The sequence below is a fragment of the Channa argus genome, chromosome 1, assembly GCF_033026475.1.
Source record: "Channa argus isolate prfri chromosome 1, Channa argus male v1.0, whole genome shotgun sequence".
Classification (NCBI taxonomy): domain Eukaryota; kingdom Metazoa; phylum Chordata; class Actinopteri; order Anabantiformes; family Channidae; genus Channa; species Channa argus.
In genome coordinates this window covers 51,593,853-51,610,062 of record NC_090197.1, presented here as the reverse complement: position 1 = coordinate 51,610,062, position 16,210 = coordinate 51,593,853, and the positions used below count along the sequence as shown (strand labels likewise).

Genomic DNA, 16,210 nt, shown 5'->3' with positions numbered 1-16,210 from the left:
CCTGCAGGGCTGAGCTCAGATTAGGAACTGGGCTGTAACAGGATACATTTACTCAGTTACATGTACTTCGGTAACTTTACTGAATAAAGTGCAGACATTTTACTTTTACACAAAAACATTTTAAACAAAAATAAGGCAAAATATGGTTGCACTATAGTAAATGGGTGATTTTATAAATTAACCTGTAATTGGTTTGATTGCTGCTGCTGCGTGTGTGTTTGTGTGTGTGTGTGTGTGTGTTCAAGTGTTCAAGTGGCATCTCCATCAGTGTTTTTGTAAAGTCCAGCTGAAGCTATCAGCTGTTTTCTGTGGACAGGAAGTCACAGGGAGCAGCCAGCAGGTGGCAGCACATCATCACATACTGCACCAACAGAGGAGCTTCAGGTTGTTCAACAATCATCCACTCACCACCAGACACAACATGTTATCAACCATCACATGGATAAAAAAAAATTACTTGACAAAACCAAAGTTCACCTTGATCCATCTGGAGCCTCTGAGTAGCTGTTTGTAGTTCAAACCACTGGTTATAACTAAAGAGTGAACTAAGTGACACTTTATCCATCACTCAATGAAACCAGCTGCTATGAGATTTCATGTAAAGGTTTAGTCGTTTATGACCTTTGAGGTGGAGGATAGTACATCGAAGTTACTTTTCCAAACATACTGAGCAGTGGATTGTTTGTCATGTTGACTGTAATAAACAGGAAGTGAGTAGGTTACAGCTCAGTAATGTATAAGCAAAGGTTAAAGGTCAGAGAGAGATGGCAGCCAAAGAAAGTCACACAGAATTACAGAAAACAAAAAGGACTCTTACTGTTTGCACATGGAAAGTTTGATACAATAGACGATGACGGACAAATGGGGAAAAAAAGGTGGTGGCACAGCAGCAAAGACCATCCTGATCCACATTACTGCACCAAAACTGATCCCAGCTGTAAGGGGGTGGACAGGTTGGACGGGCGGTCTAACAGAAAGACATGTAACTCTGAGTTAAAGAAAATAAAAATCACACGACAAAACTGAACCAACACTGATCCAAGTCAAATCTCCATCTGTGTTTAAATCCTTCATGTTCACTGCTGTGTGTGTCTTGTTGTTGTTGTCTGACACACACTCATGATCCTGCAGCTACAGCTCACTGAAAAAACACTACAACACTCTGGACCAGTGCTGATGGATTCTGGATCACATATCTTGGCTTATTCTGGGTCTGATGCTCTCAGAGATTTTATGGAGGAAACACAAAAATGTGGATTCTTTACTCAAACTTCTACAGTCAGTGGCTGATGTGTGAACCATTGTCTCTGACACTGGCAGCCAGACGTCACTGACTTTTCCAGCAGCATTTGAACAAAAAAACAAAACCCCTAACAGTAGTAATATTTACTGTTGTATCACATTTGCTGATGTGATGGACCATGTTAGGTTCATCACTATATGCAGAGTAAAGACACAGAGCCAGAAATTAGAACTGGATGAATGTGATCATTTTCATTTGTCTAATTATTTCTATCACTGTTTATTAGCTATTTTACAGCTGCTCTCCATGTGAAAAGTAGAAAATAAATTAAAGAACTTCCATAAAACCAAACACAAACTACTGATCAATAAGTAAGAAAAAACCCGTAAATGAAATCAAAACAATACTATTTGTCCATTTGGACTATTTGAAGTCCCTTTAGCTCTGCTGGGATCACAGGAGTTTCCACTGCAGGCTCACAGCAGGGGAGAAACCCACTGAGCTGAGATATTGGGCCCCTGCTTCATAGTGGACTCATGTGTTATCGTGTACAGACTGTAGACACTGGATATTATTGCTTAGAACAAACTGCATTTCATGCACAGAAGCACGTGGAGGCAAGGACCTCACAGCACAAGCTCACTCCCAGTCTATTAGAAGATGATGTTACATTATTATAGATAATGTTTTTCATCTATTATGTTTCCAAACGCCAAGAAGTCCCAAGCAAAGGGAGACCACACCATGAAGGAAAGCTTCTTCATCCAAATGATTTATGAATCAAATAAACAGAACATTATTTTTTCACGTGTTCAAAGCAGCACAACGACAGCACGACATCAGACACAACTAACACGTGATATTAAACAGAAGCTGTCAACTCAACTCTGTTGAGGTCAGTGGCTGACGTGTGGACCATTGCATGACAGGCTGAGTGAGCAGTGCTGTGAGGCAGCATTTGACAAATCAAACCTGTGTCACACAGTAAATGATCATCCTGCTCTACATGAGTCACTACAATCTTTAGTGAGTTTGAATCGAATCCATCTGCTCTATTCAGATGATGCTGTTTGAGTACAGAACTCTACATGATATGTGACTGAGTGACATCAGCCATTGTTGATGGCAGCTGAAAGCAACATCTCATGGAAGCAAAACTACAAAGCATCAAAAACCAGTTCAAGCTTCATGAGCTCCAGTTTGGACAGTTTGTAGAGACAAAGACACATCCTCAGTTAGTGGCAGGAGACGACCGCTAACATGGATATTTTCCATTTTCTTCTTCTAGATTCTTCTCTAACGTCACCATTCAGAGACTGGGACAAGATGAGTTATTTACAGAGTGATTTCAGTAAAAGTAGGACACTGAAGCTTTGCCTTGTTTTGTTATTTGACGTCACAGAACAAAATCATGACATTGAACAATCAGTACTATTGTTAACCTGTGATCATTGTGATCATATGGATCAATGAGACCTGGTCCAAGTGCACACACTGGGGGACTCACATTAAATGTCTTTCAGACATGTCCAGCTGGTAGGAGACCCCAGGGTAGACCCAGAACCCTCTGGAGAGATTCTAGGTTTCACCTGGCCGTAGAAGTGCAAAATAAGGGACAATCATCAACAACACGTTGATTTGACACTTGTCCAGAAGGCCTGGAAAGTGAAAGACAAACACTGACTGAGGTTTTCCAAAGCATCTGATGACGTCTCAGTAACAAGAAGTCAGATCAGTTGTGAAGACACAGGGTCAGGATCAGAATGTGTAACACTGAGCACATACTGCAAATCACTGGAGACACTGAGACACCAAAAGCCAGGCTCCAAAATCAATGTCCAATATCAGCTTTCATAAAAACACCTTGAAATCCTGTAGAGCAAAGGGAAAAACCTGCAACAGCCAATGAGAGCGAGCTGACAGCATCACCAACTGGATGTTGTGCATATGTGTCAAACTTTACTTCCTGGTTCTCTGTTTGTTGTCTTAGAATAAAAATACAAATCTGTCAAATCTGTTCTGTTTGTGGATTCTTATTTTAGTGGAAAAAACAATATTTTTGGTCTCATTTACACAACAGATCCACACTCTTCATTTATTGAACAGGTCATTCTGATTCTGATTCATACTTATGTCCATCAGATTGTAGAGAACTGGAGAAGTCCCTCTGTGGTAATGTCTTAAAATGGTCCTTGACCATAGACTTATCTATGGTACATACAGAAGGAGAAGGAGACAGTGTTTCTTCTTCTCCACAGTCCACAAGTGAGACTATGGTCAGGTTGTATTAACTGAACTCTTTCAGGTTCATTTACCAACAGCTAAACAGTGAAAGCATCATTTATCCTGATTGATTTAGTTATTGTACTCTGATGACCTAAGACTGACTACAACTAAGAAAAGTGTCTGGATGAATGTTTATTTTCCAATCCCCTACTTAAGTAAACTTCTTGTTATGACCTGAGTCATTACGTGTGTTGTCTTTTTCTCCTCCTCCTCAGTGTTTTGTGTGGGTGTGTCTGAGGGGGGGTGAGCCACAGGTGGTCGTCATGGATTGGGCATCTCCAACTGACTGTCTGTCCCAACAAACCCAGCATTGTGTTTGGACTTGAATCGAATCACAGAGCTCTTTGAACTTTGTTGTTTTTGATTTTTTTTTGGGACATTTCTGTAAATACTTATAAATATAATTCACTGTACATATTGAGCACCAGGTAGCCACCATAGGAGGGAGAAGCCCTTTTATGTTACTAATATTTCTCCTGTTTTGGGTGAGGAGTTCAGGTTAGACACCCTGTCATTTGGTTTTGTATGTATTTGGATGCTTAGGTCAGACAGGGATGGTGTTAGAGTTTGTCCTGGCCCTGGAGGGTCCTGCCTTGCAAGTGCTCGCTGACCTACTCCCAGAGGATCGTCGGGAGCTCCGAGCCATCACTGCTGCTTTCAAACAGCGCTTCGGGCAGAGGACCTCTGTTGAGCAGAGCAGAGAACAGCTAGCTGGACGCTACAGACAAGATGGAGAGAGCTTAGGGGCCTTCGCCACTGACGTGCAGCTCTACACCCAGCGCGGCTACCCCACCTTCCCAGCTGCAGCCCGAGAGGAACTAAGTCTCCACTCCTTTCTGCAGGGGTTAGCACCGGAGCGGCTTCGCCAACATGTCCGCCTGGCCACGCCCCAATCACTGGATGAGGCCCTGAAGCAAGCTGAGCGTGCGAAGGAGGTGCTGGGGGCTGGGTCAGCACCAGGCTGATCCCCGTCCTGGCACAGGCCAGTCAGCGCAGCCAGCTGGGAGGCCGCTGGTGACAGCTTGGAGGGAGAGGGGACCAGTCGGGCCCAGCAAGCTGTCACACGGCGACGGTCAAGGGACGACCGCTGTTACCACTGCGGGGAGCCGGGGCATTTTGCCAGAGACTGCCTAGCCGCAAGCCCCCGCCCCAGAGCTGAACCACTAACGGGAAACAGATACGGGATGAGGCAGTTAGGGACCCCTCATCCCGCTCCCAACCACCCCTCCAAATAGACTGCCCCACAGTGGGACGCTGCGGAGCCGCTTTGGGACTGTATTTAGACTGTGTCATCGCGGGGCCGCTCTGCAGTGCGCTAGTGGATACAGGATCCACCATCTGCTTAGTGCGGCGGGGGGTACTGCCAGGGACCGCTGGTCCTCTCCCCAAGGACTGGACCCCCACCACTACTGAACTGCTCACAGTGACGGGAGAAAAGACAATTATGCCATGCAAGAAACTGTTACCTGTGGTGGTGGGGGCGCAACAGATGAGCCATGAGTTTTGGCTCACGGACATTAGAGAGGAGTGCATTGTTGGTCTGGATCTGCTGGCCCGCTGGGGGCGTGCATCGAAGTGCTGGGGTCTGCTATCTGCCTCGGTATGGAGACCATAACCCTCCGGTCAGGCCGGGGTGCTGCTGGAGAATCCCTAAGGCGTCGTGGGAGCCGCACAGCCAGGACCGGCACACCCCAGCAGCCTCACAGAGACCATCGCTCTCCAGCCCAGGTCAGGCAGGAGAGGCAACAGAGACGCCGTGGGAGCTGCACAGCCAGGACCAGCACACCCCAGCAGCCTCACAGAGACCATTGCACAGCCAGGCCAAGTGAACCTGAACAGCCGCCCCCTCCTGCCTCTGTACCTCCCTCTGATGCCGCTGTTGCAGAGCTAGAGCAGCGGAGTGGAGGACACCTTGATGCAGCAAAGCGGGAGCAGCTGAGCAGGCTGCTGCAGGACTTTATGGACATTTTTGCTGCCAAGGACGAGGACTGCACTAGGTCTGGTGCAGCATCACATTGACACTGGCGATGCGCCCCCCCATTCGCCTGAAGCCCCATAGACTGGTGCTGGTGAAATGCCAAGTCAAGATTATAAAGATATTTAAAGAGAACCCAACAATTCCCCCTGGAGCAAGCCATAGGCAACAGTGGAGAGGAAAAACTCCCTTTAATGGAAGAAACCTCCAGCAGAACCAGGCTCAGGGTGGACGGCCATCTGCCTCGACCGGTTGGGGTGAGTGGAAAGGGGAGAGAGAAAAGAACAGAGCAACAAAAAGCAACAACAAAACATCGGGCAGATTGGTAGGACCAGTAGCTGCACGCTGGAAGACACACAGCTTCAAAGCTGGGGGACACCTGCAGAAAGGGACAGAGAGAGGGGGACAGAGGAGGACAAAGACAACTACGGGAGAGAACACACAGAGTTAATGACATACAGTGGTGACAATTGCGGGGTGAGAGGAGAGGAGAGATGGTCAAGAGGAGGAAAGGAGCTCAGTGCATTGGGGGGTGGGTCCCCCAGCAGTCTAAGCCTATGGCAGCATAACTATAACTAACTATATGCTTTATTAAAGAGGAAGGTTTTAAGCCTAGACTTAAAAGTAGAGAGGGTGTCTGCTTCCCGAATCTGAACTGGGAGCTGGTTCCACAAGAGAGGAGCTTGATAGCTAAAGGCTCTACCTCCCATTCTACTTTTGGAAATTCTGGGAACCACATGTAGGCCTGCATTTTAAGATCGAAGTGGTCTACTGGGATGATATGGTGCTATGAGATCTTCTATATATGATGGAGCCTGACCATTCAGAGCTTTATATGTAAGAAGCAGGGTTTTAAATTCTATTCTAAATTTAATGGGAAGCCAATGGAGAGAAGCTAGTGAAGGTGAAATATGATCTCTCTTGCTAGTTCCAGTCAGCACTCTTGCTGCAGCATTTTGGATTAATTGCAGGCTCTTTAGTTACTGGGGCATCCTGAAAGTAGGGAATTACAGTAGTCCAACCTAGAAGTAACAAATGCATGGACCAGTTTTTCGGCATCACTTTGAGACAGTATGCTCCTAATTTTGGCAATGTTTCGTAGGTGGAAGAAGGCTGTTCTAGAGATTTGTTTTATATGTGACTTAAAGGACAGATCCTGATCAAAAATAACTCCAAGGTTCCTTGCAGTAGTACTGGAGGCCAGACTTATGCCATCTAGAGTAACAATATGGTTGGACATCATATCTCTGAGATTTTTGGGCCCAAATACTATGACTTCAGTTTTGTCTGAGTTTAAAAGTAAAAAATTGTGGGACATCCAGGCCTTTATGTCTTGTAGGCATGCTTGAAGCTTTATTAACTGATTATTTTCATCTGGTTCCATAGATAAATATAGCTGGGTATCATCAGCATAACAGTGGAAATTTATGGAGTGTTTTCTAATAATGTTGCCTAAAGGAGACATATATAAAGTAAAAAGTATTGGTCCTAACACAGAGCCTTGTTGAACTCCATAGCTAACCTTTGTGTGCATGGAGGATTCATCATTAACATGAACAAATTGAAATCTATCAGACAGATAAGATTTAAACCAACCTAGTGCAGTTCCTGTAATTCCAATTTCATGTTCCAGTCTCTGTAATAAAATGTTATGATCAATGGTATCAAATGCGGCACTAAGATCTAACAGAACAAGTATAGAGATGAGTCCATTATCTGAGGCCATGAGAAGATCGTTGGTGACTTTTACCAGTGCTGTTTCTGTACTATGATGAACTCTAAATCCTGACTGAAAGTGTTCATACAAATTATTCCTATGCAGGTGATCACATAATTGTTTTGCGACTACTTTTTCAATTATTTTAGAAATAAAGGGGAGATTAGATATTGGTCTGTAATTGGCTAAAACACCTGGGTCAAGACAGGGTTTTTTAAGTAATGGTTTAATTACAGCTACGTTATAGGCCTGTGGTACATAGCCTGTTTCTAAAGATAGATTGATGATATCTAATATGAACGTATCTATTAAGGGTAAAGCTTCCTTGAGCAGCTTAGTTGGAATAGGGTCTAGCAGACAGGTTGTTGGTTTAGATGAGGTAATAATTGAAGTTAGCTCAGAGAGATCTATGGGTAAAAAGCAGTCTAACAGGGATTGGGGCCTTATCCATGATTCTAGCACTGCTGTACATGAAGATCTATCTGTAATTTTTGGGGGGAGGATCTGGTGAATACTTTCTCTAATAGCTACAATTTTATTCATAAAGAAGGTCATGAAGTCATTGCTGCTCAAAGTTAAGGGAATAGTAGGCTCAACAGAACTATGGCTCTTAGTCAGCCTGGCTACAGTGCTGAACAGAAACCGGGGGTTGTTCTTGTTTTCTTCTATTAATGATGAATAATATGCTGTTCTGGCATCACTGAGAGCTTTTTTGTACATTTTTAAACTGTTTTTCCAGACTAAATGAGATGCTTCTAAATTTCTGAAACGCCACTTCCTTTCTAACTTTCGTGTTTCCTGTTTTAAGTTGCGTGTTTGTGAACTATACCATGGAGATCGCCTCTTCTGGTTTACTGCCTTCTTTTTTAGAGGGGCAACACTATCGAGTATTGTACGTAGTGAGGCTGCAGAATTGTCAACAAGATAATCTACTTGTGCAGGAGTAACAGGTTCTCAAGGACATTCCACGGAGGCGCTGCGTGGTCTACCTGGACGACCTGCTGGTGCACGCCAAGGGCTTCGAGGACGCCATCAACAACCTCGCAGGAGTCTTCATGGCCATATGTCAGGCTGGACTGCGGCTTAACCCAGCGAAATGCCACTTGCTGGCCAGAGAGACTCAGTTCCTGGGGCACGTGGTCAGCGAGCGTGGGGTGACCACGGACCAGGTAAAGGTGGCCGCAATTAAGGAGTGGTCCCAGCCAACCACCACGAGAGAGCTGAGGAGTTTCCTTGGCCTAGCTTCCTACTACAGGAGGTTTGTGAAAGACTTTGCCACAATCTGAACGCAACTACTGTGTAACTAGGCGAGAACTGTTGGCAGTGGTCCTGGCTGTACGACACTTCAGACCTTATCTTCTTGGCACCAGATTCACCTTGAGGACCGACCACGCCTCTCTGACCTGGCTGCTCAACTTTAAGCAGCCCGAGGGCCAGGTGGCAAGGTGGCTGGAGATCCTCCAGGAATATGACTACGAGATCCAGCACTCTCCCGACGCCCCTGTCTTTCAGACGAGTGCCGCTACTGTCATCGCCATGAAGAACGAGAGCTAGGGCCATCATCAGCTGCGGCTAAGCCGGGCGTCACCGTTCAGCAGAGAGCAGCTGTGGCAGCACCAAGAGACTGATCCGGTGCTGGCTGAGGTTCGAAGCTGGCTGGAGACTCGACAACGACCGGAATGGCCGGCCATTTCAGCAAAAGGGCCAGAGATCAAGATACTTCACTTGCAGTGGGACAGCCTGGAGCTCTGCGATGGTATCCTCTACCGGTGGTGGCGGGCGCCAGGTGGGGGGGTTGACCGCCTGCAGCTCCTGGTCGCCGGCGCTTTTCGGTCGGAGGTACTCCGGTGGGTTCATGGGTCGGCCGGGGCTGGCCATTTCGGGAACTCCAAGACGGTGCGCCGTCTGCGACAGCGTTTCAACTGGCCAGGCTGCCGCCAGGACGCTAAGCTTCACGTCCACTGCTGTGACGACTCCACAGCACAAAAAGGACCCAGCCAGCACTCACGAGGGCCGCTGCAGCAGTACCTGGTTGGGGCGCCCATGGAGAGGGTCGGCGTCGATATCCTGGGCCATTTTCCCACTACTGAGGCCGGCAACCATTACATCCTGGTTGCAATGGACTATTTCACAAAGTGGCCCGAGGCGTATGCAGTGCCGGACCAGACTGCCACCACAGCGGCTCAGTGCCTGGAAGATGACATGTTCTCCCGGTTCGGGGTACCAGACGAACTGCACAGTGATCAAGGGCGGAACTTTGAAAGCCGGCTGTTTGCTGAGGTGTGCCAGCGGCTTGGGGTGAAAAAGACCACGCCACTCCACCCTCAGAGCTATGGACTGGTGGAGCAGTTTTATCGCACCCTGGCAACCCAGCTTGCTATCCTAACCAGTAGGCATCAGAAGGACTGGGACCAGCACCTACCTCTGGTCCTGTGGGCCTACCGGACTGCATGTTCGACGCCTGCCGGGACAGTTAAGAGACTTTGTTGTGGGGCTTTGGAGCGACTGAGGGTTGTGGGGACACTGAACCCTCTTAAGGGGGGGGGCTGTGTAACGGCCTGGCTAGTGGGTTAGTTTGGGTGCAATGAGTGCAATGTGCCAATGTTTGAGACAGCAACTCTGCCGGTGTTCTGGATTAAAGTCATGGCAGAAAACCCTGTGATCGCCACCGCAGCACTGAAAGCCCTGTTGCCATTTCCGACATCCTGTCTGTGTGAAGCGGGGTTTTCTGCAGTGACAGCAACCAAAACCAAACAACGGAGCAGACTGGACTTAAGCAACAGACTTCGGGTGTCATTGTCTGCCGTCACTCCCAGATGGGACAGTCTCGTTGCAGAGAAACAAGCTCAGGACTCCCATAATTTGTCGATATCGTGAGTTAAAAATTTCATGAAAATAAATTGTTCTTTATATTCGTTTTTGTGGCGTATCTGTATCTTATTTTGAAGGGATGTTTAAACGTTATCATAGCGACCAGAGTCAGAGAGCGTTAGGGCAGTGGTCGAGAGGAGAGGAGTAGAGCTTGTGAGTATTAGCGGGCACACCAACATGCAGAAGTCTTATCTGACGGGCCGCAGTAAAATTGTCAAGGGTTGACCAGTCCGCGGTGATAAAAAGGTTGGGGACCACTGCCCTAGACCAGGGGCCTAACATGATTTGGGGGCTCGTCCGTTCTGATTTAACTCACTTTGTTTCTCTTTTGGTGTAGGTATTAGCTAGTTAGTTGTAAATTAGAGGAGTTCACAACTAATCCAACGAGAGACTAGTTGGACAGATATTGCAAAGCTGATTTGACTCTAATAGCAGACTTTTTTGATGTGTGTGAGTCTTTAAATGCAAAAAAGAGGAACTGAAACAGCTCCTCACAGAAAAGCTGATGGAAAGGGTTTTTTTTTTGTCCAGCCGACACCCTTCGGGGAAGTTGAGCTGGGTGAATTAGCTGGTTCTCCTGCCGCACTCCAAGACCTACCACTCCATCCTGGCAGGACCGTGGAGGAATTAAAATGAACCCTGCGGATAAGGGAGGTGGAGGCCATGCTGTTAAAGGTGAAGGCTCTGGAGACAGAGCGGGGAGCCGCTGTACCTGCCTGTCCTGCACCTCCGTCCCCCTTATGTGGCCGTGAAGACAGATTTGACGTGAGTAGGCACATTGCACTCGTTCCGCCGTTTAGAGAATCAGAGGTTGATTCTTACTTCAATGGCTTTGAACGTATAGCGGCTACGTTAAAGTGGCCAAAGACTGTGTGGCCTCTGCTGCTTCAGTGTAAATTTGTGGGCAAAGCCCAGGAAGTATGTGCTTCTTTGTCTATTGAAGACAGTTTGGACTATGACAAAATAAAAGCTACTGTTCTTCATGCAGATGAGCTGGTTCCGGAGGCCTACAGACAGAGATTTAGGACATGTGAAAAAACTTCCACACAGACATATGTAGAGTTTGCGTTCTGTTTGACAAATGGTGTCAGGCTAGTAAGATTAAAACCTGGGGTGATCTGCGTGAACTCATAAAAATGTGTTCACTTCCCCAGTTCGTCGTGATTTGGTCTCTTCTGGAAGTAAAAGAAAATCCCCAACATAGATGCTTCTGAAACACGCGAGTGTTATTACTGTCATGAGCAGGGTCACCTCATAGCTGTCTGTCCCATCCTAAAAAGAAAAGAGTCCAAAATTACAAAATCTCCATCACCCATAGCTCTAATACAAAGCAGGCCGCTCTCCACACCTTCAGTGGGGCCTGGGAATAACAAAGGTGATGAAGATTTTAAACCTTTTGTCTGTCATGGTTTTGTTTCTCTGGTGGGAGAGAAAAGTCAAGTGCCAATCACTATTTTGAGATACCGGTGCAAAACAGTCCCTGATTCGTGGGGATGTGTTGCCCTTCTCAGCTCAGTCTTACTGCGGTTCAGATATTGTGGCGTGGGGAGTGAAGACCTCACTGTTGGTCCCAAAGGAAAAATCTCACATGTGAAAAGTTTGTGTCTTACCTGCTAGATGATGGTGTTCTAATGAACCACTGGTCTCCGAGCTCTGGTTCCACACATGACTCCCTGTGCCTACTGTCCTACTGTCCAAAGTATTTGGCCAAAGTATTTGGACAGTAGGATGCTGAGCTGTTTTATGGGCAGGTCTGTTTTTATTCCCTCATTAATGCAAAGACTGAGTTGACATATGAAACATTTCAATTTGCAGCTACATTAAAACAAAAAGTTGATCACATTCAGAATGAGATTTCTGTCATAGAGAAAAGAATAAAACACCAGTCATGTTGTGACTGTGACTCCACTCAGACTGTGGAGAAAATCTTTTCTCATTAATAAACTGGTTTGATCTCACAGGCTAATTTCAGGGAAACTCTCAGTCCTGCAGGGCTGAGCTCAGATTAGGAACTGGGCTGTAACAGGATACATTTACTCAGCTCCATGTACTTCAGTAACTTTACTGAATAAAGTGCAGACATTTTACTTTTACACAAAAACATTTTAAACAACAATAAGAACAATAAGGCAAAACATTGTTGTACTATAGTAAATGGGTCATTTTATAAGTTCAGCTGTACTTGGTTTGATGTGTGTGTAATTTTCATCTCCATCAGTGTTTTTGTAAAGTCCAGCTGATGCTATCAGCTGTTTTCTGTGGACAGGAAGTGTCATAGCAAAAATGACCATATCTGCTCTTAGACACTTCAAGTGGGATCAGTAAAGAAGCTTCAACATCCAGGAAGAGAGAAGAACATCAACAGAGTTTCCAGTGCAGTTCTAAACTTCATACATCACACATTAGTTTTCTAAGCTTCTGTTGCTGGACAGAACATTCTCCACCCTCAGGCTACTGCTCTCAGCCCTTTTCTGCTTTTCTAGAAACCTTTTCCCTTTTCAGCACTTTGATAAGCACCTGTGAGCATGGAGTGAATCTGGGTCACTACAGTGTGGGATGATCTGCTGTTAGACAATAACTGACCTTGGAGCAGTTCTGCAAACACTTCAAGACAAAACATGGATATGAGACAAAGTTTGAACAACATAAAATCTTCTAAACATTCTTCAAAAGTACACTGAGTACAAGTTGCTATTATAACTGGGTAAAATGCTAAGGATTAAATGTAATCATCATTTAATAATACTTGATTTTCCATCACAATTTCCTCCTTTTGATTACATTTTAATCACAAGACGCACAACAACGGTCATCAGATGTATAAATTCACAGAAATTATATATACATCGTCATAATGTTAAAAATTGTGAAATTTAGACACTGTTTTTGTGTGACAGACATCACTTGGGTACAGAGCTAAGCACAGATTAGAAAGGATTATATAGCATGTTTAAATCACCTTACACAAGTTTAAGCATAATAATCTTCATCACTAGAGTCTATGTACAAGTTAACATCAGGCTGTAAAAGAGATGCATTACCATTAGCAGATCTCACGTCAACAAGTGCCATTTGAAGAGTCATAGCACTTTCCGTGACTCGCATAATTAAACCTTTTATACATGGGATAAGACAACAGCCGCAAAATGCAAAGATTGTCAGGCCAGCAAGTACAGAAGTAAACAGAGACAATATGACAGATTTCCATTTGCCAAATATCTTGTCAAACCAGTCAGTCCAACTAGTTCCGTGCAAACTCTTCTCTGAGGGATCTAAGACCCTCAAGTGCCTTTGTGACACTTCCATCAGGTGCAGTATTATTAGGAATGAAAGTACAACATGAGTCTCCAAACATCACACAAACCTTCTTTCTCAGCAAGGAGCAGGTCCAGGTCCATCCTGTTCTGCCAGCTGCTCCACCAGGTGTTCTACAGTATCAGAGGTGTGGTGAATATAATATATGTAATTCATCCAATCAACATTTTTATTAATGGCACAAAGACTCAAATCCAGCTATTTGGTTTCTAATTTTCCATCCATTATGGGCACTGCACTTCCTCCCTGGAGAAGGGGGAGATGTCACGTTTGATTCCTACCTTCAATCCAAACATCACCTGTGTACACGTTCTGGGACAGAGTCTGTAGCACAAAGAGTCTCATTCTGTCCTCTTTGGTGTTGTTCTCACTGTTGCTTTCCTTCTTCACGGCTTGGAGACTCAGAGTGCAGGCACTTGCACTCGTCCTCTTTGTCCACAGGGTGGGTGGTGTGTATCCATGTCTTTCACTGCTGTGTGGTTGCGTGCATCATTTGGAAGCGTCTGTTCCACCTCCTAGAAACCCTTCAGTTGAAATAGAAAGAATGTCCTTCACCGGCTAATGTATTTGAAACAAAGCAGAAGACAACGTCTGGCAATATTGCAACATATCATTTTCTCAAATTTGGATATTTCCCAAACAATTTTTTTTTTTTTTTCCCTTATCCCCATGTTCATTAAACTTCAGTCCAAGGAGAATTTCTTCTTGCTTCCAATTTAGTTTTGTGTACATGTCATTCATAACAACACAATATCTCCACTCTCAATTGGCCATCAGCTCAATGAAATCAATCATCACATGGTCAAATGGTTTAACAGATGGAGGATGTGCTGCCTGTGGCTTTAGTAATGTCACACAGATAACATTCCCCCCTTTGGACACATGGTTTAACCTGTGTGTCAACTTTATCAGTGTTTAAGAAAACTTTTGGAACTTTTGGAATTTGCAACCCCCTCTTTTCTTCTGATTTTCTTAGAGATAGAAAATTGTTGTACAGCAGTGAGTGACGATAAAATGTCTGAAACACGTGTGTGTGTGTGTGTGTGTGTGTGTGTGTGTGTGTGTGTGTTTGAGATATAGTACTTCCTGTTGGGCAGCTTCCTTGGCTACAGCATCCACTTTTGTGTTTCCTGCTGAAACTAAGTCATTGTTATTACACAAACATTTATATCAAGCTATGCAGCAACATTATTATGTTAAAAAAATATGATTGTTATCAGATTCCTTGAACTCTGTTTGTCAAAAGTGTTCTTTGCATGGTTGGTAGCAAATTGAGGTTGAATCAACAAAAATAGCCAAAATTTTCCCACCTATCTTATTCTGATTTAGCTAATGAAACTATGGGGAACAGCATTTGGAACATCATAGAAGCAGTTTTGTTCCTCATTCAGAGAGACAGTGCATAAGTGATCAAACCAATTAAACACTTCAGTCAATTTCTCAAACTTCACTGAATCCCATCTTTGTTCATAAGAAACATCAGGGCCATGTGAAACATGTGCTGTACAATGTAAATCACTTCCTAACATAAATAAGACAAGACTGCTACAGCTTCCATTCATACACATATAACAGAGAATCAGGGCAATAATTCATCATAGTGTGTTTGTACATTTTTTAATTATCGAACACTTGCATTACTTTTGATGAAGTCATCAGATAGATCCACAGCTTAATCATTAGATATTTATTCAATCAAATTTATGGGGCATAATTCTGACAACATGAAAGCATGTTTAAGAGATCGATCTTGAGAATTAGCAAAAGGCAATGAAAAGGCCAAATACTCTTTTTTGGGGTTTTCCAGAAACACCAATATGTACAGTGCTCATTTTGCAACTTCGGTTACTTTTAATACTGACCTAATTGTTCCACTGCCCACCAAAAAAAAAAAATCACCTATTGACTTTTCACTTTCAGCATATGTTCAGGAAATTGACTCTCTCCCTCAGCATTTAAACCTCAGGTGGTTTCAATCTAGCTCTGATATTAAACACGATGCTCAATCAAATCCACATCTCTTCCAGCATGTGTGAGCTTTATCAAGCAGTTTTCATTGCATTTGTCTGTCAGTGTAGGTCTAAGCGAGCATTTCTTTACTGTGTGTGTGTGTGTGTGTGTGTGAGCATGTCTTCATTGCAGTGTGTGTCAGTGTGTGTTACCTCCCTCCTTTAGGTCAATCATCAGTAACTGTCCTCGGAATCCAGCTTTTTCTCCACCCGTCAGTTTGCCACAGGCGATGACTTCTCAGGACAATCTCTTGGTCCAACCTCCTCAATCCCAGAGGGACAGTCCTTTGCACAGTGTCCCCTTTGCCCACATGTGTGGCATCCATCTGCAGCTACTGAACGTCAGCCACATCCAACTCCTCATCCTCTGCGTCTCCATCGTCCACAATATCCATTTCCTCCACGACCTGTCATATGAAGACATCTTCATCCTGTATCACAGACTGTCTGGGCCACTTCAACCATGTTTTTTTTCTCTTCCATCTTTCCTCTCCTGAGGTGAAATGAGGTTGGTGATGAGAATGCAGAAAGGGAGGAAGATGAGGATGAGGACGGAGATGTGATGGAGTCAGGTGGTGGTTGTTGTTGTGAGACCGGTTGTTGTTGCACTCGTTGTTCATGGTGTCCTTGCGGTGGTGGATGTGGCGGCACTGACGGGTAGGAGTCCAAGCCAGCGTCCAGTTTCAGTGCCGTGATCTGTGGACAGAGAGAAGACACACTGGGTGTATGTGGTGGATGTGTGTGTTCTCTACTGAAGCGTCATCTGTTCTGTGTGGTGCAGCTGTCATGAGAGT

General features: G+C 44.9%; 1 protein-coding gene across 17 annotated transcripts in view; it reads right to left on the bottom strand.

The window, feature by feature from the left end:
- LOC137098559 (NACHT, LRR and PYD domains-containing protein 12-like) overlaps positions 1-16,210 on the bottom strand; it is an 89,566-nt gene that overhangs the window by 45,331 nt on the left and 28,025 nt on the right. The gene's annotated exons all lie outside the window — the stretch shown is intronic.